Genomic DNA, 27,011 nt, shown 5'->3' on the forward strand with positions numbered 1-27,011 from the left:
ACCATGAGGTAAATCAAAAACCGTTTACTATGGAAGCTGCATCAGTAGCTTAGAAGAAAGTATAAATCATAAAAAAATCTGTAAAAGACAACCTTTAGAGCAAGTGAATGTCTATGCAAAATTTAATACTGCTGGAATCTTTGTAGCTTTCCATTTATTTTGAAAAGGAGATTGTAGAAAAAGTGTGGAATCAAGAGGACTTGCAGACTACCAGGACTGTTTGTATGAGGGAGAAGTTATAATTAAGACTCAGAGAAACCTGCAAGAACAACCCCCAGTCTCGCTCACTTTTTTTATTTTTTTTACAAAATGAAAAATAACCAAAACAGTTGACAGAAGGAGCGAATGGGTACTAGGTACTATGCTGTCTGTGATTAGCATATATATTAGGGTATGGTCCAACTGCTCTTTAATGGTGTACACTGTGTAAGAACACAAGGTGCTTCTCATATGTGATTCTGAGAGATCCTGTTTTAGTTACATGCCACAGAATCGTCCTGTTGGCTGTTCTGAGCTGTGTGTACCTACGGTCTGTTTTGCTTTCTGGAATACACTGAAATACTGGAAGCCATTTTTCCTTTCTACTTTGCAACACTGGATCTGAACTTCAGCTAAACTAACATCAACCCAGACATAACTTTTTATACCTGGTTGTCCCAGTGGGCTTTGCAATTTCCCTTTTTGATGAATAACACATGCAAACCGTCTCATGCAGAAGTATAATCATTAATATATGAGATAAGGAAAAATCACATTTTCACCAACTGAAATGTAGAATTGTGTGTGGAACTTCAGGGAGATCTGAATAATTTCCTAAAGTTTATTCTTGCTGCCTCTGATGCTGGTGTGAATTTTGCTATGTATTTTAGAGGTCACAGCATTAATCTGCAGCTCAGTTTCTTCCATCAGTCCTTTTGTATTGCCCCTGACCTCATACACTGTGAAAAGATAATGTAACAAACAAGGAGGTGGAAATGGGGGGACAAAAAACCCCAGACAACCTTCTGCTATGCACTGCAGAGTCAAAGGATTGACAACTTTGTTTGCAAATCCTGCAGTAGGCAAGACATTATCATTTAAAACTTTTTCGTATCCTGGACTTCTATAGAAATCTTGACCAGGAGAATAAAGATCTTTGAAAAAAACATGTCCTAAAAGAACATACGACAAAAACCGAGAAGACAAGATTAACTCTCCTAGAGTGCTTATGACTCCGCTCTAACTGTTGCTGAAGAATTTAAATGACTGCAAACATTAAGTGCCATCACAACTTTTAAGACGCTACGAATGTTTGTCTGACAATCTGCTGAACTACCTCATTCCCCCTCATCGATGACAAAAGCCCACTGCTAAAATTTAGGTGCACTGAAGGGAAAGTACCCTTTCACGTCAAAGTTCCAATCTGCGATGTTCAACATCATTTTTGACTAGTAAGAAGTAAAGTTCACATGACAAATCATTCAAATGTAGCTCTGAATGTGTAACTGATGTGTGAACAGGACTGTACTACAGAGACATTTTTCTGGAATTCTAAACTACACCTGAGCCTGCTATAAAATTATTTTTTCCATCTTTGTGTTACAGTATGCCAATAGTTACATCCTTCATGGCCTGGAATTGTGGAAATTACATTAAATTTCAGATTGTGGTCGTCAGAATGTCTTTTTTTGTTTGTTTGTTTTAATTCACACTGGGGAGTCAGCACAGGATGTCTCTTCATTTCCCCAGCTCTATGTCCTTTCTGCCATGCACTCACTCTATTTCAGTTTCGTACTTTTGTGAAACAAAAAGGTTTATAAATAATGTAGACTTCCACTCGGTGCGATGGACGATGCCAAGTGGTTTGTTTCCCTTGTCCCTGGACTGAAACCTTCACTCACACTTAGCCTGAAGCATTCCACAACTTTTAACCAACTATGAGCAATTGGAATTGTTCCTTATTTTGAAGAATATTCCTGAAATGCAAACTCCTATTTGGTCAGTGGCAGATTATTTTTTTTATTTTCACTACGCGGTTATTCTCTAATGCAAACTTGCTTCAAAATTGGAAAGCATATATCCATTCATTACTCAAAAATGAGAGACCCGGGCAGAAAAATGATGAAATGGAAAACATAACTTGTTTTCCAATCGTATTAGAGAGAAAGAAGTTGAATAATTTCTTTAGTAGGAAGATTGCCAGAATTTATAAAGCAATGATAGTTTAAAAAATATGTTAATTAAATAAAACAGTGTATTCAAATTTTCTATATGTGAGATAAAAAATTCTTCTGAAGTGCTATAGAGGGAGCAGGAAAAGAGAGAATCCTGATTGCAGCATCAGCAAAAGTGTACATGGGACAGCGCTTCTTTCAAAACACTTTCCCGATCTGCAAGGTGGTAGCATTTTCAACAAAATTTTGCTGAATACTTGTGCATGTGGAGTGAAGCGTTGGCAGGTAGCAGTAATTTTACAGTGAACTGATTTTCCTGATTATTTATTGCTACTGCAAAAATGACACTCCTGTTTTACTGCTTTTAATTTGCTATTCTGTTTCTTCACTGATTTTGCATGAATTAACTAATCATCGCAAAAGCTGGGTTAAAAAAACATATGATATTTTCTGATGTCAAAAGAATTTTTAAAAACTCTACAATTACAGCTGAATGGAGCACTTCACTGACCTCTCTAATCATCCACCATTTGTGCACTTTGTCACTGCTTTAGAGAGGATGACAACATAAATGCTACCAGTGATTATATATGTACTGGAAATTTGCCCTTTCCTTTTATAGAAAACAATCTAAATGCCCTTCAGATGTCATTCTCAAAAGCCTGAAGAACTCCTATCTTGTGATTAGGCTGAAGCTTTCCTACCTCTTATGAAACCTAATAAGGTTTCTGACATTGACATCAATTTCTGGAGTGTTTTCAGCAGTTGAACATAAACAGTTTAATCTGTTCACTTCATACAAGAGTTGTGTATCACCAGTAAAATGCTTGTTTTACATGAGATCTGCTAGGTCTAGAAAGCAACCCAAACCAGTAAACCTACAGAAGGTTTATATCCCCTCTCTGTACATGTTCAAATAATTACTAGTCACTTCTGTAGCTCTGTTGCGTTTTCATTTACTTTGCTTTTCAGTCTGCTGGTGGACTGGCAGATCCTTGTCGTAATAGGTGGACGATGGCTTAGGTGGGTACTGCCAGAGGGAGGAATGAAGCTAAAACCTACCTGGAACCAGCAGGGAAATTTGCAGGAGACACCAGGGCAGGAGCAATGACAGAGACCGCTGAGTGCCTCCTGCCTTCCTACACCTTCTCAAAATAATGAAGCAGCAATGAGGCTCTTGTTTCCTTCCTGTATTTGTTGATTATAATAAAAAACTACAGGCTGAGTTTAAGCTGCTTTCCAGAGTGGTCCATGTTAGGGAAGCAGAAAGGCCAAGCTTCAAGTGCAAGTGCCATTTTTGTGGAACAATTATCTCCGTTCCTTTAAGATCCAGCTCTACTTGAGTAAACAAAAGTAGGCAGCGTAATGAACAGCTTTCCTTATCTCAAGCCAGGGTGTAGGAAGATAGGGCAAATCACCCTGAGGCACCTGTGCCTTCTGGGCATGATGTTATTTGATCCATATAAAGACAGCATGTCTCCTTTTTTCATCTGTAACTATGATTTCTTATTGGTTATTACACTAGTCAAAATCCCTTTGGAAAAGACCCTGTTCAGTGGGAAGATATTTGTATCACAATTAATGTATCATTGACTGACTTTGTGTCTTTATTGCCATTCCCTCTCTATAGCTCCCCCTCTCTATAGCTTCCCCCTCTAAGGAAGGGTCTATGTTCCATGAGGCATGTAATCCAGCAAAGGTCTGCGAAGAACAGACTGGGCCACCACACAGTATCCAAAAGTCCTTGAGCTTCTTAGGGTACTTCTACGTGGTTGTGCTGCTACTACAGAGTTGTGGTGCTGCTGAGCTCATGGGTGGACAATATCAGCAAGCTGTCTAAGAAACTTTGCAGCAGATTTCCAGTGGGAAATCTTGCCATTTCTGCAGCTGCAGTTTCATCAGTGAGAAAATCAGAACGTTAGGCCTCAGCCTTCTCCAAAGATGGATATGAAACATAAGGTAAATAGTTGCAGCTTCTGTTTACTAGGTTTAAAATAAAATGTGCAGCTCCCATAATATAGGAAAATACAGGATCATACTCTTCTGTCACACTGTTAAAATGGTCTTCATATACCATCCCACTTTCTGTTTTATCTTCCATTGAAATGGCTTCTATCTAACTGGCATAATGACTATACTATTGCTAGTCTGCAGCATGAATTAGACATCTCTGGCGTTTTTAATTTGGCACATTTAACAAACATATGGAGCCCAAATGTGATTCCTTATTTGAAAATCAGACTTTGCTAAATCAGAAGATTATCCTGACTTCTTTTTAAATTCACTCCCCCCCACCCCCCCAAGGATAATTATAGCTAGTTTATACTATAAATTCTGTAAGAAATTAAATTTACTTGCACATTGTAACAGGCCCTCCTCTGTGATAATCTGTAGGGAAAGGTGTTCCACGAAAGGATTTAAACAGCTTTCACATGCAGTGTATTGTAGCCAGGCTCTCAATTACCGATGAAAAGAGAAAGAGAAGGATCAGAGGCTGTCTACTTTTCAATTACTTAATAATATGAGGGTATTTTTAGAGAAAAACAACTGTGATATAAGAAAGAGACTTGCCAGGAAATGGATCCCTTTTGTTTCATATATTTTTTATTTTGTGTAGTCATACCTTCCATGAAGGCAAAATAGCAAATGCAATACTAAACTGGGGTAGCTCACTTGGAATGTCTTCCAATGAAAAATTTGGTAGGCAATGTAGAATAAAAAGCTTGTTTGTCTTTGTTCATATCTGAGCTTGGGTTCAGATACATTACGAATCACATTGTATGTTGTATTGTAGCTCAGCCGAGTACAAAACCATTACTGGATTCTTGCAGTCCAGTGACCAATTTAATTTCTCCTCAAGATTAATTGAGAAGTTAGGTCATTTCTGTAATAGCCTAATGATCCAGGACAGTGACTGATTTAAAGACTTTTAATGTATTTTTCTTTGATTCAGAGTCATGGGACTATTTGGTCATGGAACAGAAAATCAGCTTTTAATAGGTAAGCACAGTACTATTTCATATAGTAAGGGCTGTTTTCCAGTATAGGAATGAAGGATTTCCAGTATAGGAATGAAGGATTTCCAATACAGGAGAATCCAGTGCAGGATTTCCAGTATAGGAATGCAGGATTCTGTTAATAAAACCAGGCAACAGCCCTTACACCTGGTCACTCCATGACTCCTGCAAGAGGAATGAGAAACGTAAGTCTTCTGACTTCAGGAGAAGGTAAGGACAAGGTTCTGAGTATCCCCAATGTCCATTGCATCCAGTATGCATACCTGATGCTCTCTCATGCAGGACCCCAGGAGAAAATTGTTTTAGACTAGAATTTAGATTTGTTTTTTTCAACTTTTTAAAATAGTGTTTATATTTGTAAAAACATTTACAGTTGAGACTATGAATACACAACTGTAGCAAGATAGCATGCTTTATCAGTTCCCATCTGAATAGAAAAACTTCTTATAAAGATCAAAAATTTAGGAATGTTATTTTTATTCCTTTCCATAATCTGTGGTGGAAGACAAAATTTTATTTCATTAAATAGTTACAACTGCTTCACCCTCTAATCTGTGTGTTTACCTAATTTGTACCAGACCAATGAATTAATGCTCATGGCACTATCAGAAAGGAAGCTGTTATCTTATTTTTGTAGTTGAGAAGGAGAAGCCATATGAAGGTTAAGCAAACTGCCTAGGAAATCTGAAAGGAATTCAGACTGTTATGCTGTTCCTCTTTGAGTTAGAAAAAACACCTTTCTTTCTGATAACTATGATCAATATAAAAAGTATCACTCCAGTTTTTATTGCTCCAGAGATAGAAGCAGTTTTCTACAGTAAATGTCAAATTAGAAATTAGAATTAGGATTTGCTAAAATTCTAATTCTAATTTTTAGTTAGATATTTACTGGAGGAAACGCTGAAGAAAACTTTCTTTATCTGAATCTTTTTTAATTTGGAAAAGGATCAGTTTCAATAAATTTAATGACTTGAAATTAGATTTAAAAATCAGTTTTGCAATCCCTTATGATGTCCCTCTGCAAAGTTATTTAAAATTAAAACATGTGATTTTTTAATTGTGACTAACTTTTAAAACAGTATTTATTTCTATTAATTATATAGGCAAAAAAAAAAAAAAAGAAAAAAGAAGGCTCTGTGTTTTGTGAAAGTTTTAGAAACCTTAAGTTTATTGTAGTTTGTAACAGAGAAGATTCCAGCCACTTCATATACGTTAATGCATGAGGTTAGGGATTGTACTTGAAGTTTCCAGTGGTTCCACAGTGTGATAATTACTGCAGCAAGGCAGTAAAGCAGTATTATTTCAAGCTATAACCCCACTGCTTAGGCTCAGGTGGGAACTGTGTGGGACAGAAGTCAGCCTTGGGCCCTTCTTTCCAAACCCACAACAGGAGTGGCCCAGTGGAGTCCTCCAGAGGAGTATTTGCACAGAGCTGTGGTATAAAGTGTTTTGGGGTGCAAGGTTTCTCATGTAGATCTGAATACATACCTCCTGCGCCAGTGATGTGAAGTACAGGATATCTTTAGGTTATCCAGGGTGATTACAGGTTATTTTCTGCTTCATTCATTTTCTTATATTGAAATTCATCTCCCTGCCCCACTTCAGTCAGTGGAATAGACTTAAGCATTATCTGACTTCACAAAAACTTCAAAAATTAAAGTCTTCCAACAGTTCAGAAGAAATCCTGTTTACATTGTAACTCCTAAAAAATCTTCATTCCGAGTGGTATTTTAGCATAGCCTGCACATAGGACAGTAATTCTGTAATGGTTGGCTAGCTAGAGATCATCACACAATGAAGTGACATTTGCTGGAATATCAACATGTATATCTCTTTTTTTTCTTATCTGGTCACTTTTTTAATTTCAATTTGGTTTTCTAAAACTTAAAATTTATGTACCATATAAGCCAAGGAAAAAAATACCAACACATTTTGGGGCTTCAAGGATATTAATGTAGTTATTGTACACTACTCAACTTGCTAAAAATACAGAATCCAGGTCTAACTTTACAAGTGGATGGGAGTGAAGAAAGAAAGAAAAAAAAAAGAGAAAACATGTTAGAGATAACCACTGTAATTCCTATTACCCCAAAATGATAAGGTCTGGTAATACAGTCACAGTGATAGTCACACTGTAATATTTTTAAAACAAACCTACTTTCTAGCTCCCCATCTGTCTCTTGCACAAATAATTCTGTAGAGCAGTAAGCATAAATACTGTAAGTTAGTGTGATTGAAAGATGATAAAATGCCAGAAGAGCTATTTTTAAGGTCTTGTATTGTGAATGTGCCCATATATTTACTTTTAAGGAAAATCTCTCAGCAGAATTATTCATAACATCACTTTATCTAATGATTTTTATTTTGCTGTGTGGTGCTTCATTTTTGTTTAAATAAAACTGTTTTGTGAGAGACAAAGGTTCCCAGAGATTTCTTGTTATTTTTATTAATATCATCCTCTAATCCAAGCAGTTTCATTTATTTGCATTAATGCAAAACACAAAATAAGAGATTAAACTGTGTAAAGAAACCTTTGTGATCCCTGCAAAGAAATGCAGACTAGCAATGAAAGGGAAAAGGCAAAATTCTCTTGTACCATGGAGTGTTTCAAACAACTGTGACTAAGTCTTCCCACTCTGCACTCGGTGGTCTCTTCAGTAGAAATTTTACATCATATTATTTCCTCAGAGAATGTTGCTCCAATTACCTATCTACAGACTGGATAATGAGGTGTTTCTGCATATGTGCATGGAGGCAGCGGGACAAGTGTTACAAAGACTTAATAAAGCATTCTCAGTAGTAGGACATGTGTTATTCTTTGAAGGGAGGGCAAAAGGCCACGATACATAAGAAAAGCAGGTTAGAGAAGTGAAGACCTTTGTTACTACCCAGACCCTCCTGTACTGCACAGATTCTTCCAGAAATGTGCACTTCACAGTATCAGCTTTACAAACTGAGAAAGAATATTTTCCCCTCCTTTCCTGTCAAACTGCCCGGAATCATGGCTGACAAACTGGACGTGTGGTTTCTTCTAGTTGTTTTTTCCCTTTCCTAACTAGATTTCTTACTACACTGGAGGCCATGCCAGCCACTGTTATTGGTGGCTGGAACAATTCAATACCTCCTGGCCTACAGTAATGGAAACAGCATTAACGTACGGCAAATGCATGAAGGAGAACAGTAGAGCAAAATTGCAGAGGACAGTCATAGACAAAAAGTTAGGGTGGCCCCAGCAGGAACCAAGGCAGAAGCTCTTTTTGCAGATAATTTTCTGGTGGGTAGGCTTTGACTTATAAGCAAGGATATGACTTATCTTTCTTTCTGTGGAACTTAGAGAAACAGGATTTAGCATTTTTCCTGTAAATAAGCTAGATTTGCACCCAACAGCTAACAGAATCTATTATTGATTACTCCTCCCAACAAGAAAAACCCTCACGTCCTCAATTGTGCCCAGCTCTTTGGGCCAAGGAGGGCAACAATCTCACCCCTATAATCATCTTAGGTTTTCTGTTCAGTGCTGTAATTCCTTTGGTTTATGGATTCTAACAATATTTATTACTATGCCTATTAGCATTGCAGTGACAACATCAACAAATGGACACTGACTTCACGCAGAAAGTGAAAAGTCCATTCCCTAAGAGGATTTAAAAACATACATATGAGGTGTGGGAGAAGAGAGAAGCATAAGTAAGGTTGTATGATGTTTTCAGAGGCGAATATCAGTGGAGACCACTGTCCCCCTGTGCAGGCACTGACACATGAATAGTTTCTGGGCTGTGGCAAATAAAAAGGATTACTTCTCAACATGAAGGACATTTTAATTTCCTCACTTATTCTTTTATACTCTTCAAAATGCTTAGATGACGGTCCATCAACCCACTACTGGAGGATTTTGTTGCTATTTTTATGACTGCACTAAGATATAATTCAGAAACCGTTGTATTAAGTGGAGGTCTTTCCTTTGTTTTCAAAAATTTTGAGCAGATCTTTAATTTCTAGATGCTAAGACTCGCTTAATATGTATATACTCATACTTACATCACAATACTTGTATCAGAAGGACCTACATCTCCTCCAAAATCTTTCTAGAATTTGGTTATTCAACTTCCCCTTCACAAAAGTTGCTCTGTCTAAAATCAACTCCTAATTTCTTGTTGACAGTCAAATAAAAGATTCATCTTAATATATGGAAGTACATGAAAACATTTGTCTCTCATAAGAGTGTTGAAGATTTCAATTTTTTTCTCCTACCTTACAACACTAGCAATGTCTCGGTTATAAACATTTTTACATACCATCACCCAAAAACTGAATGGATGAATAAATAAATAAAGATCAAATCAACAGAAATATTTTTATTACTTCAAAAGATTTAATTTGTTTTTGACCTTTTAAAACTGTTAACCTTATTTGATATAACCTAACTCCATTTTTAAAAGAAATGTCATGTTGAATTAAAAAGAGATTTTCTTTAGTTAACAAAGGTCAAAAAGAACATTTTAGCACTTCTCTACAAAAATAATTCCGCGTGGGGAAACTCACTGGGATCGCTTTTTTCTTACAACCATATAGATCTTATGACTACTCAGTGTTTTCTGAGAACAATATCTCAATACCTAAATTAAGGAACATCATCACCAATAAGATTGTAAATCCATGGTCTTGCTCGTGATGATTCACACTTGATAGTGTAACTGATCCTATATTAGAGCAGAGTGACACCAATGAATGAACCACCAATCTTTACAACTTTTACAGGCATACTTATTCCAGCAAAGCCTACAGACTGGAGGTAAGTACAGGTGACTAAAGGTACAAAAAGAACACCTTCATCTTTGGTAGAGCCCTGCTTCAGCTGCGAAAGATGTAGCCCTCAGCAAACTAAAATTACTCTTGGAATCTTAAATCAACACCTTTCTGTCTGAAAGAAGAAATCAGAAATGAGGCTTAGGATTCCATAGTCATATTGGCATTACAGCTAAATGAGGCCATTTTGATAATTGTCTCACCTTTAGCAAAACACAGGTTGTAGATTTCTCTTGCATTAACTCCAGTTTGAAATAAAACAACTTTTAGAAAAGACCATGAAGCTATATAACTCTTGCTGAGTCAATTCTGTTGACTGCAAAAAAATTGGCCCTCATTTTGCTCCTCATTTCTAAAATGAATTCAGCGTCAGCTTCCATTAGTTCTTACCATGTTTTATCTAGTGAATTGAAAGGTTATGTAACAAAATTTTGTTCCAATGTTGGTATTTACAGATTTTAGCCCAGTAAACTCTTAGGGTAGTCCTTGGTAAGCTAAATAATGATCTCCTGGTGTTTTTTCACTATGGACATGTTTTATCTTTCTTTAACAAGTCTCATTGCTCTTCATTGGACCAGCATGTTTCCTGAATTCTGAAGAGTGGAACAGAGCACACTATGCTGGTCATGGCTGCCCTGAAGCCATATCCAGGATTAATACCACCATAACACCCAAGGTCAAGTTAGACCAAAGTGTATATATGAAAACACAAATGCCATAGAATATGTTCATTTCTTTTTCTCTATTCTAAATGAATAGAGAAATGCTAAGATAGTTTAAAAGCTTTAGAAAAGGAAAAATACTTATTTGCCAAGTATTTCTCCTGATTTCATAGGAATAGTTGACATAACTAAGAACCAGTAATAGTTGCACTAAGCTACCTTGAAAGTTACATGACCCCAAAATACAAAAAGGATAGTTATGGATACTCTTTTATTTTTCCATTACATTTTTCTTCTACAAATAGCTATTTCAGTGTTGCCACTTCTATTGACGTTATTCAGAGCAAATCAGGTAGTCATGGGAATTTTTTGTTTCTCTCAGTTCAGTCAAACTTTTATGCAACATTTTTCTTAAATAATTCATCTTCTTTCAGCATCTGTCAGGCCAGATTTCATTTAACACAAGTCTACCACACACTTTAAATGTTGCAGGTCCTTTGCTCTGGTATACAACAGAAGAATTTTCAGTTGGTAAGAAAGCAAGCCCACATGAAACACAACCTAGCAACCATAAAATCCATTTTATATTTACATAGAATTGTTTTTTACATTGTTGAGCTCCATATCATATAGTTGATTTTTTTTGGCTTTTGAAGCATATGTTTGATATACATCTAGTACAAGCAGATAACTCTGAACCTACTCTACCTTGCAATTCCGGCATCAACTTGACAAAAGTATATTTTTTTATTTATAAAGATTATGTTTCAGTGAATTCACGTATTCAAAGATCTGGATGAGATAAAATGCCTATTTTCAACCTAAAGTATTGTAGGAAGCATTGATCTGTAACCATTCTGTGATGTATTTGCATATTTTTTTCTATAAGCATAGACTGTATATCTATAGCTGTACATTATTTCTCTTGTTGTGTGAACTTTAAGTTTCCTTGGTAGATACAGATAATCTTACCTACAAGCATCTTCCCAGTACAGATGTGTCAGGTGTCAGTATAAAAGGATTGTTTCAGGATCCAGTATTGGCAGCAAAGCTTGTCATTTTCACTGGCCTTGAAGAACTCATTGAGGTGGTTACTTCTGAGGTAAAGTGCTTTCACAGTCCTCTGAGTCTATCCATCCTTTTTTCTACTAGGCTGAACTTAGGGATTTTATCATTCCTCCTGATATTTTTTTTTAGGAATGCCTATTCCATCATTCTATTTTAGCAGGTGAGCATGTGTAATTCTCCTAGAGCACCTCCAGAGCTGACATAAAAGCCCTGAAAAACTCTTTCTCAGCACAGCCCCTGGCAGCTTACATTTACACCCAAGTTTTCATTTTTGAGAACGAGGCATTGAAAAGAAACAGTAAGTGGATCAGTGCTTTTGTTCTTCCTTACCATTTTTCACTATTCCCTGAAAGACAGGCAGAGGATGAGATAAGCACAGGCAGACAGGCAATATCAGCACGAGAGCAGGAAAAAGCCGCATATATCTGAATGGTGATGGTTGGTGCCAGCTAGGTTTGTCTGACGTGGCATTCACCTCCTTTGTGGTATTCACACTAGCCTGTCACACATTTCAGGACAAACCTCTTCTGTTTGAGCTACCTGAGCAATTATTATGCTGTCACCATATCCCCTTAAGGTAGCTCTGTGACAAGACTTTAGCAGAGGCAGGAGTTGTGACCTTCTGGTACTTTGCACAGGACTGCGTGCTGCAGTGCTAGAGGACTTCCTTGGAGCAGGACCAGCCTAAATAGCTGGGTAAGATTAAGCAGGAGTGATATGGCCCCAGGAAATCTCCATTTTGCTGTTGTGGTTTGAGAAGCTAAGGAAAATGCAGAGCGTTCTCCTTCAGAGCTCTTAGATGATTTTCCCCAAAGTAAACCTACACTGAGGATCTCTGGAACAGCTATGGCAAGAGCCAAATGATCCTAGCTCCTCTGCTGGAAGAAGCTTTCCTCACCAATGAGAAACTGAAGCTGGAGCTTGCCTTCACAACTCATCTGAGGCTTGAAAAAATGTCAGTGGTGACTGTTCTCAATCACTTGATTCTCTATACAGCAGAGCAGACATTTGGTAAATTGATCAGAAGATGAAATAAAAGCCTTGCAAATACATCAAGGCTAGAAATAAACCTTGGGAGATATGCTGAGATCTGATGGAACAAGGAAAATATTGAAATCCTAAGAAGACCGAGACATCAGACCATTTTGGTTCAAGACGACTGTTGGGAAGATGTGAAATGGTGGTGAAAATATTCCCTTTTGCCTGCCAAACTAAGCAGAAATGGAGAAGGGGGCGAGAGGAGAAAGTGGCCAAGTTCACATGCTCCCCCTAAACAGCATCTCCTTCTGCCACTGCCTGCAACAGCTAGTGGGATATGAACTGACTCAGCATCAATCCCTTACAGAGTGCCCCAGTTAAAGTACATAAACAAACCCAGAAAATAGTTTTTTTCTGTAACCTGGTCAATATTTTTCTTTCTAAAAAGCAGGATTTTATTCTAAGTGTATTAACAAATTCATTTTATCTTCTGATGAACTTTTATAAAAGTGATTTTTCTTTCGGAAATGTGTTTGTGTGAGTAAATGTGTATTTCCACGGCAACAAGGCCTGATGTTCCCACAATCACCTTGACATTATTTTACGAATACATCAGGCATTCAATACAACAAATAAAACAATAGCAATTATTTCTTAGAAATGCAAACCCCACTTTCTTAGAAGGTGATTGAAGGGTATGAAATTCACATCTATAGGAATCGGAAACTATATGATTATTTTAGGAACACGTACTCCTATCCAGGCAAAATAGAAGTGCATTGTTTTGATCTTGACTTAATAAAACCAGTGTGTATCAGCCTGAAAAAAAATCCGTCCAGTGTTCCCATACAGTGAAGAATGGACAGGGACAGACATACGACAGTTATTCACACACTTGTTTATCTTCCACTGAACAGTGCTAGGATATCAATGGGATGGACAAATATAAAGATTTGAGTAGACCATGATTTAGCTAAACTGTTATAACTCCAAGAATTACATGTTACATAGAGTACATAAGTGGCTTGGTTTGTCTGCATATAATTTAGGGATTAGAACATTTATTGTCCATGAAAAATTTTAAAACTACTGCCAAAGTAAAGTTGGTTCAAAGTACTCATACTCTTATTTTCAGGAAAAGAAAACCCAAAATTCTTACCTTAAATTTCAGAATATTAGATTTTTCATGTTTTTACTGGGACTTACTTATACCAAGTAAACTTTATAAGGTAAATCTGGACTTTAACTTTAACCTTTAACCTTTAACTTCAACCAGAGTTAAAAGATACATGAACCTATTCCTTACAGACAGTTTGTGATAGCCTTCCTCAATTAAGTAGTACCATGTTCTACAAATAATTCTCACTGTAGTAGTTAGGGAAATGTGGAGTTCAGTATAACTAAAAATTAATAAGGATATCTGAATCCAGCACTTCAAAAGCAGATAGTCCACATTACCTAATTTGCATGTTAAATGGTACCTTAGTGCTGTATGAGCAAACTGTCACAATCTGGCCCTATGCATTTAAATTTTATGGAGGCATATTAACTTCTTATTGTTCTTTAAATATTTTTTCCCCCCAAAGAAATAATGTCTGTCATATCTCGATAACTATATCTGCTAATTAGGACTAGATAAAAGGTTTTAATTTACAATGTAGTATATTTAAATCCACTGCTTTCAAGTACTGTGCCAAATAAAATAGTCACACAATATGCAATTTGGATTGAATCAAGCAACCATGAATCTAGATGTTGAGATATGCATTGTTCATATGTGAATCAAATGAAACCTGAGGACCACTGTCTCTTGTGACAAGCAATAACAGCTTCCTCCAGTACTCTCTGATCTCTATTAGCTGTGTAAATATGTTCTTTTTAATTAAAAAGTATAGTCTTATAATGCAGATGTTATAGTTTAATTTCTATTCCCAACATATTTTCACAAATATGACTCCTGATTCTCTCTTTAATAGGCTCTATGTTTGCCAAAATAGTCTCAAAAGAATCCAGTAACGTTTAATTCCATGGTTAAAGTCATTTGCCTATGTTACAAAGACACAGCATGTAGCTTACAGACTGAAATCAAATCCACCAGGTACCATTTTTTGCTTCTGGATTTTTTTTTTTTGCCAGAATATTTTACTTGGTGGATAATTAATATAAATATATACCTGAAATTCCCTGACCAAACTCCTGCCTATACGGACATAACAGTATCTTTACTGCCATCTCCCAGAAGAGGAGTTATTTGCACGTGTGAATGGCTGTCTTCAACCCTTAGCCTTCCAGCATTATCTAAATGAAACAATAACAATAGAAGTAGTAGATACACAGATGAAGGTCATGACTGAATACGCTTTTTTCCCATCATCATGTCACTTATTAACAAATAATGAACACTCACGTCTGTACAAAACACTGTCTAAAATGGCTGTAAAAGACAGACAGGTACAGGTTGTTAGCAGAGGAATTTATTTTGTGCATACGGACAGAGGCAAACAAACATGCTATGATGTTATTAAAGCTATCCATTAATACGACTGTCCAACAGTGTTAACGGGACTTTACTAAAAGGTGCAAAAAGGTGTATTTTTCTAGCTCTGCAGACAAGTGCAATTCAGAGTATATTATGACTTTGAATCCCATATCTAAAAATCAATTGCTGTAGTTGTTCATTCTTGTCACCCAGCTGCCAAGGCGGGGAGACTGCCTACTCTGGGTATAATATGCCTTCCCCAAAGTGAACGGGAATCTTAATTTTCACTTTAGTGGAGTCAGGATTGCACCTGTGATCTTTTGTATTTTTCAAGCTTGACAGGGATCCTAGACCTGCAGCTACTTAGAGTCACCCTCTGTATCACGTTCTGGGCTAGGCATGCCTATTCAAACAAAGTTCTGTGACCTGAATACCCACCACTGGATGGAGCACGTTAGGCACACTACTGGAGCACAACTTCTGGTTTAGTTTCACTGAAAAGGACGCCAGTTCTTGTCTTCATCTCTAAGAACCATTCCAGACGTGCATTCCCAAACTAAAACGCTGATGCAGACAGACTCAAAATCCTTGGGGAGGGAAGCCACTTCATATCGTAAGTCAAGACTTAGATCAAACTGAATAATTTGCATTATCAAATGTACAGGTGTGTATGTGTGTCTATAGTTTCATATGACATTTGTCTGATACGGATTTTTTTTTTCAAGAGGAAATTGACATTTAAGAAGCTGCAAGCGAAGACTCAGAGCTTCTCTTTTAATTTGCATTAGAATGCTGAACTGTAATTTAACAAGAATATCAAAACAGAAAACCAAACCACCTTACAAAAGCTGTCTTTCAAGCATGTAGAGATTCAGAATGTTTTTGTAAATTGCAGTCTTCAGGCTGATTAGACATTTGCCACGACAGCATCACCACAGACAGAAGCCTGGAGGGTTTTTTAAGCTATATCCTCACTCTAGATCTGTGCTTTTTAACCTATGTCAAATAGTGATAGCATAGTATCTTGTATGGTACACCTGATTGGTGAGGGTAGGTCCTATGTACCATAATACAAAACTCTAGTCATTCTCAGTAGTTCCTTAGAGGTGTTGCATCCAGCCAGTCACTTGTGATACTGTAGCACGTACAGGTATGCCTGTGCATGTGCAACAAGTCCAGGACTTGCTGAAGATGATCAGGAGAAAAGCCACAGTGTGCTATTTTCTCCTTAGTGCATACAGCTTAAAAAGCCAATAGTTTGAGCACCTAGTAAAAAGGATGGTCCCCAAGGATTTCTTCTTACGGCCAAAAGAGTGTCTTGTGAGGCAACTGGCAATTTTTGGAGCATCATGCAAGCTGCATACTTTCTAATACTCAGCATATGGCAAATCCTCAGTGCATGGAGAATGAGGATAAGGGACTGGAATTTCTCCCAGTGTGCTTTCCTGTGTTTTTTACTTTCTATCTACATCTTCTGAAGAACTTCTGTAGCTCAGTGGACAGACTGTTGGAAGGGCAACACGGTATCAGGCTATTCACGTATTCCATCTTCAGGGAATCATGGAACAGCTGATTTCAGAAGGCACATATGGAAGTCATCTTGTCCCCTCTGCTCCAAACAGGGTCATCTAGGGTCAACCACATACCATGACCTTCTGTGGTGGTATGCGGGGCCTTTCTAGAAGTGACTCCATATTCAGCTTGTTTGCCCAAAGCTGGCCAAGCTGTAGTGCTGCAAGTGAAGATAGGATAGTTGGTGGCTCAATTAGCTTAGGCCTGAGTTTCTGGCTTGTCCTGAAGTTTGCATAGAAATACTTTGGTCTTCAAGTGTGGGCTTTGGTCTGCACTCAAAAACAGCATAGATATGCCAGTGGAATATTCTGTACACAGATCCGCAGAAAAAAATCCCATGTATTATCTTCAGTTTAGTGTTCATGTATATGGCTTTACCCCTAACATATGTACCCAGTTCCCAAAGTGCTGGGTATACTGAAAATTTATGCATGCTTTACATTTAACTTAAGCATTTCCATGGCAACTGCTAGATGTTAGGATGTTTTACTTTTCTCCCAAGATACAGAATAGATTATTCTCAGAACAATTTCCCAGGTTGTGTTTAGCCACATTCATATGACTTTCTACAATTCAATTTTCAATGAAAATTACTGTATCGTCTACCAGAAGCAAGAGTCTTAACAAACAGGTTGACTTTTATGACTTCTTCCGCCTCACTCTATATTTAAACAAGTAGTCCTGCATCAAGTGGAGCTAATGAAGCCAGACTGCTCAGAATCAGTGTTTTTGATTGATAGGTGCAGGGGTTTAATAAGGTCCAAGTCCCAACCGACACAGTCTTCACTCTTGGAATAGATCAAAGATGTGTCTCCTCCTCTGTTTCTCTCTTTTTTCCCTGCCCTCTGTGCCTTTTACACAGATGTTCTACTGTCATGAGAGTCTAAAGGATGAACATGGTTACCTAAGGTCTTGACATTCGACCAGTGTTCATAATGACGTAAAGACAAGTAAACCAAATATATGACTGCCTGTATGCTGAAGTCTGGAGCAAAATTAAAGGGACTTGAGGTGATGTAAGGCACACCTAGCAGTAATGAACTGAGGACCCATACTTCTGTATGGGTGACCTTAAACCACTTTTAAAAACATCAGAGATTCAAGTTGGAATAAAAAATACAATACAGGTAAAAGAGGAAACACATATACAACTAAAGGAAAACAGGGGACATATGGGAAAGAGGATCTTCCTTGCAAATTTTCACTTCTTTCTCATCTGCATCTTACCTTTCTAAATTGCACTTCCGAAAAGGATTCCACAATTGCAAGCTATTCTTCCTGCCCCTTTGCTGTCACAATAGCAAACTTCCATCATATCTGATTCAAGTTCCAGGAGCACAGCTGCTACAGCATGCACCTTTTATACTGGTATACTTCCATGAACAGCCAGCATAAAGCACAAATCTAATGGAGAGTAGGCGAATAAAGAATTTAAACTTGCCATGAGGTTACGCACACATTACCTTCATTTCGTGCAAGCAGTAATGCCTAAGCCAGGTGGTGAACAATCAGGCTTCCTATCCTGTCAGGCAGCAACCTGATGCTTTACTTGCCTGATATGTCACACAAACCTGAGCTGCTATGTAAACAGCAATAAATAACAGAGAAGTGGGTGGTGGCACATTTGCATTTGCAACTTGCACATTTCTTTCAGTCTCCATCACTTTCATCCCAGGAAGCAAGCAAGGCAGTAAAGAGAGAGGTACTCTCAGGATCCTGGCAGGCTCCAGGATATAACCATCAAATAAATCAATTAATTTAACCCTAATGTAATTATTTGCTTTAGATGAAGGGTGATTTTAGCTTGCTGAATTCACTTATAAGATGAAACAGTTATCCTAATAAGTTTATACTGTTCTAAAGATGATAGTATTCTCAGCGGCCCTGGTACAACTCCAGTGGCTTGAGTGGAGCCGCTATACACTTACATAAATGAAAGCAGGTTTCATTCAGGCAGCAAGGATTTGATTTCCAATTCAAAAATAAAGCCTACCATTACATTTAAACTGTTGTGGGACCTACAGTGAGCGTGTATCTGTAGCACTGAAATTATGCTTAATATATGGATAGAAATTTCAACAACAGATTTAAAATCAAAGCCATTTCTTCTGGTTTCCATGCCTAATCTGTCCTTGGGAGAAGGGGCTATGGGTGAGGTTCACAGCCAGGACCCAGGGTATTAAATGTTACAATCTAAAGATCTGCTGGGTTGTTTGGTATTTCTTTTGTAAAAATGAGGAGGAACAATGTCAGATGAGGATTCATAAAAACTGAGCACTTGGTTAAAGGGACACGATCTTTTCAGCTCCTGATCACGCAAACAGAAAGGCCAAGTTACTTTTCTAAGAAATGTGATAAAAGCCAGAAGAAAAATTTATAAATGTGCATCCTACATTCCCACAGGTTATTAGAGTAAAGAGACTACCACTGCTGTGGCCTCTGTTTTGAGTCCTCTAATGCAGACAACATGCCCCAAGAGTGCAAACAGAAGATAAGATGGAGGAGTGTTCAGTCTGTGAACCCTGGCAGAGGTGGAGGAGCCCAGCTGCTCAACGGCAAACAAGGCTTAGGCAATTCTCCCCTAGAAATGGCACTTAGGCATCTGAAAAGCATAAGAGCTAGGATTTCAAAAGCCTGCAAGGAGAACTGGCAACTATACCGAGGTCGTGAGAAGGTTAATTTGCACTTAGGTACCTATGAGGCATCTAGGCAATTAAGAATTTAGATTAATTTGGGGTCTTGGCTCTGTATTCCAACATACCTCCTAGAGCGCTTTGGCTATTGCTGGCTTTCCCCAAACAATGCACCACCATGCAACAAATACTATTGCCAACTCACAACCAATGTGTCTGCTGCCACCACCTCCTTTCCTTCTGCTTCCGCCACTGCCCATCTTCTGTCCAAAGGAGATCCCCTCATTAGCTCTGAACATCTTCCAGGTAGCTAATTAGTTTAATTCCTTGCATCTTGGCATTTGTGTGCACATTCTCTGTTTATGGCTCCCTTCCTTTCTGGTGGTGGAGGTGAGAACAAAACAGCCAGGTTGCTATGAGGCTGAGAAAATCTGGGAAATGCTAGGGAGGCAGCCACATTGCCTTGTGGTCTGGGGCGGCTCATCCCACGAGAGGCTGAGCAACAGGCAATCCATTATTTGTGGTGTGTGGGAAAGGGATATAGATGTCTGAGAGGAGACTGGAACAGTAAGACTACAAAAAAACTGGTAATTGCCCACTGCACCCAGAGCTCCCCAAGCCAAACAGAAGCTATCATGTTTAACTTAAAAACTACATGTGTATTCAGCCCATCTGAAACACGAAGTTGGTAGGCTATAGAGATGACCGCCAGTCATAAAACGTCTATTGAACATATAATATCAAAGCAGATAAATGGCAACTGAAGCTAATAAACTGTTAATAATGTATTATTTCAGCTATCCACACATAAACTGGTCAAAATTCACACTGGGACAAAGTTTAGAGAAGAAATTTCTGTACAAATTAAATGACTGCCTCAAGCAAGACCTAGTTCTGAATACTGAGGCGGCGGCATGAATCTCAACCAAAAATAATGACTTCAGCTAAAATGAATTTGGACATTATTATTCTGAAACTATAAAGGCTACACAGATTAACAGTAAAATAACCAAAGGTAGTAAATTATTTAAATATTTCAGTTCGTGTTTATTTGCAGCTCAGTTCTCAGTCCTAAATCTAGAAGCAGAAGTTCATTTCAGCAGTAACTAGAGTTGAACCTTAAATAATAATTAAAAGCAATTTCCTTGGAGGAGAATAGATAAGGATACAATGCAAATGCTATTAATATCTATCATGAAAATTCAAACCCATCTCAAACACAGCCATTAGAACATGAAGAGCAAATGGGTATATAGACACAGGAATAAATAGCAGGTGATTCTTTTAAATGTATTAGATGGAAGATATTTTATGAGACTCTTCTCACCAGGACTAAAGACAACAAAACAGAAAAATTAAGGCAGAGAGAACTGCTACAAAGATGCTCAGTGCTGTATTTACAAAAGGGACAGGGTGCTGGGTTTCAGGGATGCGTGTCTGTCATTTTGTTATCACTAGTACCTGTGGGGCAGGTCATCTCTGTAGGCACCTGATTCCTGTGAGATATCAGTTTCCCCTGCAAACATTTCCAGAAGGCACCTCCGTTTCCGCAGCTAGGTGCATGCATCGCACCTCAGGACATTTGTTCACCTGTAGCCTGTCATGATCAGCCTTACCACAAAATGTTTCCCAACTGGCTGATTTGTGGGGACTGATTTGCTAATGCTGCTTAGGCAGCAGCTATCCCTCTGTAAAACACAGCTTGTGGGAAGGAAGGGGAGGGGTCCTTTTCCTCTTCCCTCCCCCAACCTAATCCCTAACAGGACGGAGGAGGGATGGGCTCCAAACTCTCTTGTACCTCATCAAACTTGGGGCAGTATCTTCCACTTGAGTCCTCTAACCTGCTGGAGCGCAGTAAATTTTAAAACCTCCTACCCAAAGTGGAAAGACAGACCATGAGAGAAAAAGCCACCTCCTCGTGTGCCCTACACCTTCATATACAGCTGTCGACTGGAGCATAGGAGATGCAGAAATAAGGTACTTCAAAACCTGATTTGGGGTCAGGAATTCTATTAACTGGTGCAAGTACTTGAAAAGGGACCCCGGTCTCCATGTGGCTGAGCAGCGGTGAAGGAAATGGGAGGAAGGCAGGCAGCTAGCCAACAGCAGGGTATGCAGGTTAGGAAGGAGGTTGAGAAATTTTGAGATGGTGTACTGGAATATGGAAATCACTGGCCATTGAGTGTCTCTAATCCTCTTCTATTTTTGGTCTAACATTTCATTATAGGTGGCACAGAAATCAATCCTGCCAGCTGTTTTGTTGGCTTTAAAAAGGAGAAAAACAAGCCCAAAATGTGCCAGAAGTCAAGGTAAATTAAACTTTCTTGATAAATCACTGTATGACTCAAATAAGCAAGAAGGTAATAAAATAAAGAGACAGCATGGTCATCAACAGTCTGAACTACGATCAGCAGATCTCTTCATATTTTTTAAATAAAATTATCTCCAGTGCCTGCATGTGCACAGTAAACAAATAATTTCTTCTAAATGGGAGTAATGCTGTCATACATTCATATACTAGTCACTTTTTGAAAAGATGGTGACAGGAAGATGCATGTGTACTATCTGTATTGACTTTTTGAAATCATTCTTTCAATCAACAGCCAGTGCCTTTAATTTGTTTCCTGGGGATGAAGACAGCTTCTACAGCTAATCCTGACTTTAAGTCCTTAATATTCTAATCCTTCTCATACATGGGCAACACTTGATCAGAGGTAAGCTGCATTTGGTAGAATATGAAACCGCTCAATTATCTGTGTCATCGTTCAGCTGGCTGGCAAAAAGAGAGGAGGAAAACCATATACTTTTCACAGGAATTTGGTAAGAACAACAAGAACTGTCACAAAGACATTTTACCATTCACCTTATTTTAAAGTAATAATAAATGATACCTTTTTAACCCCCCCAGTAGAGTACCCTAACATAGATGCTTTTTAAAAATAAACATATCTTTTATTTAAATTTTCCCACTCCCAGTCCCAACAGCAGAGTACCTCCAATATACCTTGAAGAAAAGAATTATTATCCCGTTTTAGTGGTAGGGAACTGTGAAAGAGTAAATAGATTGTCCAAAGCCACAGAGGCAGTAACTACATTCCAGTGGACCTAACTGGAATCCTGAGTTAGTTATAAGACCATTATGCCAATCTACTACCCTGGTTATCAATAGCTTTGATTGTATTTTGCACTGAGCATCATAAGATCCCACATGTAACTTGCTGCAAAGCAATTTTTCATGGCATAAATTACAATTATTGAATTAATATCAAGGAGAAACCTGGTAAGAAATGAAGCTTCAACCTTACACTTTGGTATCTAAAGAGCTTCTGAGAACTGGGTGGGGGGAAATGAATGATCTACCCAGAAGTGTCATGACAACATATAAGCAGCAGAAACTTCTGCTGTGGTAGTAGAGTTGCTTCATTTATATAAAGAATTGCTTTATTGCTGCTAGTAAAGAGCATTTCATTTCATGTAAGTGGACTTTAAATAGACCATCACAGAAAAAGTCATGCCTTCTTTATTGCTGTTGCTATTTTGAAGTAGTGCTCATCTTTCACAGAGGCAGGTGTGAATCTGCACTTAAAGTCATCATTTCCCTCAATGTTTTTGCATTTTTAGGATAATTAATATATCTGCACTGCACCACAGCAAAGACAAAGAAACTGTCACTGTAGATGAGACCGATAGCCAGTTAGCTGCTTCCAGAGGTGCTTTGCAAAGCGTACAAAACTTGCTAGCCAACCATTTTTCCAGGAAAAAAAGTCCTTCCCTCAAGCTGCTGGAATTTTGTTTTTTTCTGAAGGAGTAGAAAAATCTTTATTACTTATATAAAGGTTATACTTTCTTTTTTTTTTTTCCTACTGCACCTTTTTATTTTGTATTTCTTACAGAAGTGAGTTCAACAGGTTAATTATGCATAGTCTGCAAAGTACACCCTTTTATCTTTTAAAAATATGTTGATAAAATTAAGGCTTCTGCTGTCGGTTTGCTTATGTCACATTAGAAAGAGTAAATACTCACACTGTTTGGCCTTTTTCACCATTAATTATTTTATATACTGCTGTCATATTAGCTCCTATGTATTTTCTGAGTTTTTAGAAAGCACCCGAACTAAACTCTTTTATGATTTTTATCTGAAATTTCTCTTTAATCTCTCTGTTCTTGCCTTCCTATATTTTCCACTTTCATCGCTGTGTGCCACAGACATCTACCATTGTTATCAGCTATAAAATTGCTCTCCAAAATGGAAACAGTTACATTATGCTTCTCTCTGCTGCCCTTTCCTCCGTCCTTTTAAATTGTCTCACAACACCCCTAAATTTAACTGAACTGATTAACTCATGGTGAGCTGTAAATTCTGCTACCTAAATATTCATGGCAACCTTTATATAAATTTGTTAAGCGACTCTGATCTTCACACTCATTTTGAGGCATTTCATTGTTCCATCAAATCTATACATTTTTCTGTGTATTTCTAACTGATAGATGTATGAAGCCAGCCTTTTCTGAACCGCTAGCTGCTTTTTGAACTAAAGTAGCAGAACAAAAGCACCATCCACTGACTTTCACTATTAAAATGTAAAGTAATAATACCACAATGCATTTTTGGTAACAGAATAATGACTGCCTGGATCATGAGTTTATATAATACATGTAAGTTCTTTTCTTGTGATATATTTACCACTTAGTGCCTTGTGGTAAGAGAGACAGATGCTGAAAGAAAACCTTTTGAAAATGTATGCCATTGCTCAAGTCTGTATACAGTCAAATTTTTTCTCAGGTATTCTTGAGAAGAGAATATTTCAGTATAATATATGTATGCATAAAGTGCTTTAAAGAAAATATGAGAGACAGGAACACTTTGCTGTTTTTGTGATGTCTGAAAGGAGCAGCAATCTCGTATTCCTTCAAAACACCTCAAAGGTGTTTGAAAGCAGGCCATTTCACTTCCTGCTGTACCTGAAAAGTGGAACTCCAAAGGTATCCTCATTGACTACTGCACATTTTATTTATTAGAATTACATTTCTCTCTACTTGAAAGTGGGAGGTCTGTCCTATAAAAGTGTTTGAAAGTTTCTACTTTCTTCACGTATGACTATTAGAGCATGTAGAATACATTTAGTTTCTGTTTTTCACAACTGGATGTAGTGACTCACGCTTTGTGGCTGTTCTCTTCATTTCAAAGCAATTATTCCTGAAAAGGCTCATATATCGAGGTTGTCAGCTAAATATTTCTTATATGCCTGAAAAGAACGGGCATCTTTTCAGAAACCCATCATTTGACAATTTGCTGGAGTCTATGCTAGTGTTATATTTCATTGAATATTTCAGTTTGGTTTTTAATCATTTTTGCTTATAGATGTTAAATTAATAACGTGATAAATCCAGGACCAAATTCAGCCTTGATGGAAGCATAGATTTACTACCTTAAAGCAAGTTTATTCACAAAAACAACATCAAGAAGAAACCTTCAGGGAGCAATTTATTAAAATGCACTTCTCTATACTAAGTACTTAAAGCATACAGAAAAGAAAAGCTTGTTCTGTGGTCACCACAAATAACCTGTATTTTAAACACGTAACTCAACAGTACATGAAATCTGTAAGCACATCTCATGTAGGATTTTACCCTTCTGGCTGGGGAAGAAGAGAAAACTATGACAGTTAAAATATTTAGCTTCTTTATGCTCAGTTTTTTAAAATGAATGGTAGAAGCAGAAGCCACCCATTCTAGTGCATAGCCAGCGTTACATGAGGATGAGACACTTCATGAGTTCCTCTTGTCAGAACTTCCTATGACTGTAATTATTCCTTCCCAATGTCAACCTTGCTGTAGACATTTCCATGCCTGTGACAAGGAGAGGAAATTATATTCTCCCGCGGCTTTAGGGATCATTAGGTATAATCATGGCAAAGCTCCTTTATCAGAACAAATCCAGTTTAGCGTGACATTTTTGGAGGTCTCTTGAGATGGCTAAACCTTAGAGGTTTTCTCATGTAACTAACTCTTACTGTGTCAAAATTGTGTTTCTGACATACTGCTAGACAGTTTTCCTTTAAAACAATGTATCATAGGTTCACAGGAAAATTCTAGTTGAAAGGGACCTCAGGGACCTGTCTCTAGTTTAACCCACTACCCAATGCAGGGTCAGCTATGAAATCAGACCCACTTACTCATCCAGTGATCTTAAGTCACCCTGAAGTTTCCTCTTCTTGAGGCTGAACAAGACCCATACCCTCGGCCTCTTCTCTCAGGTCAAGTGCGCCGGCCACTACCATGTTGGTGGCCCTCTGCTGAACTTGCTTCCGTAACAGGCTTACGGATATTTAGTATGTGGTAGTGTTTTGCTTCAATCCCTGTAATAGCACAGCTCCCTACAAGTCAAAGAAATTGTATTCCAAATAAAATTAAAATTTTTTTGAATCACCAGTGGTATAGAAGGCATGCCAATTAAAATTGTAATCACACACATTTTAGACATTAAAAGCAGGGATTTTAGGACCAATAACTGGCCCTGTCCTAGTTTCTTCCTTCATCAGACTTAAGAATACATGTGACCTAGCCCACAAAAGAATGTTAATTTGACAATCTCTGTTTAATGTGAATTATGGCTTTGACAGGTGGATGTGGGCATGTTTGTAAACTCAGCAGCTCTACTTGAATGCTGACAGTGAGTAGCTGATTCTGTAGGACAGAACTGCAATAAAAGGCTTCTGCACGCAACAAACCAGGTGAAAAGTACAAAGGAGTTAAGGTTCATTCCGAAGCATCTGCCATGGTTTATACTTCATTTGAGATAAGGAATTTAAGATTGATGTCCAACATAGGAAATAATCTATTTTATGCCAGAAAACACATTGTGGGTTTTTTTTGTTACATTGTTTTTACAGTGAAAATAGTTAGCAACAAGGTTATGTAATAATTTGAAACCTGACGAAAGGGCATGGGGAATTATCTAGCATTTTTTTTCTGAGATGATGAGACATCTTGTTGAAAGATCTTCTAGACAAAACAGCAGCTCATCATGGACTCATGGACACTCATTCAGCCCACAGCTACCTCCATGTGCTCCTGAGACCAATGAAGAAGCGGACCGCAGGCAGAAAATGCGTTAGACCTTTATGGTGAATGAGCAGGAAGGTCAGAGCAGCCAGACGTGTACAATGTGATTGATCTGAGGACATGGAGTCCACCTGATGCTTCAGGAAAGCAGGGGGTGTGTTATGCAGGCCCAGACAAATGCAACTGTGCTGTAAAGAAGGGGATGAGGTGATGTGGGGAGAGGGTGTGCTAAATAGCTCCCCTCCCAACACTGCAAGAAAGGTGGATTGCCCTGCAGAAGGATATAAATAAATGGCTTTCCAACCTCTTTTCCAGGAAAAGAGCTACACCATCCAACACACTCAGCCGTCTCATAACAAGTTCCCTATTGCGTATTTAATTAAATACATAGAGGTAATAATTTAAACCAATAGAAAACAGAATAACTATACTTCCCATTGTTTCCTGCAAAGAGATAAAACTTCCCAGGTATTTCTCAGGCTAAAAGATGCTTGAAATTCTGAAAGAAGCTTCTCTTTGCCTGCAAGACTTGGAAATTGGAAATTTCACTGCCTGAATTTCTAACACTCTCTTTAAAT

The 27,011-nt window shown here is 37.9% G+C and overlaps 1 protein-coding gene across 1 annotated transcript in view; it reads right to left on the bottom strand.

The window, feature by feature from the left end:
- GABBR2 (gamma-aminobutyric acid type B receptor subunit 2) overlaps positions 1-27,011 on the bottom strand; it is a 491,408-nt gene that overhangs the window by 42,469 nt on the left and 421,928 nt on the right. The gene's annotated exons all lie outside the window — the stretch shown is intronic.

This window comes from Phalacrocorax carbo, chromosome 2 (genome assembly GCF_963921805.1).
Source record: "Phalacrocorax carbo chromosome 2, bPhaCar2.1, whole genome shotgun sequence".
In the NCBI taxonomy this organism is placed as follows: domain Eukaryota; kingdom Metazoa; phylum Chordata; class Aves; order Suliformes; family Phalacrocoracidae; genus Phalacrocorax; species Phalacrocorax carbo.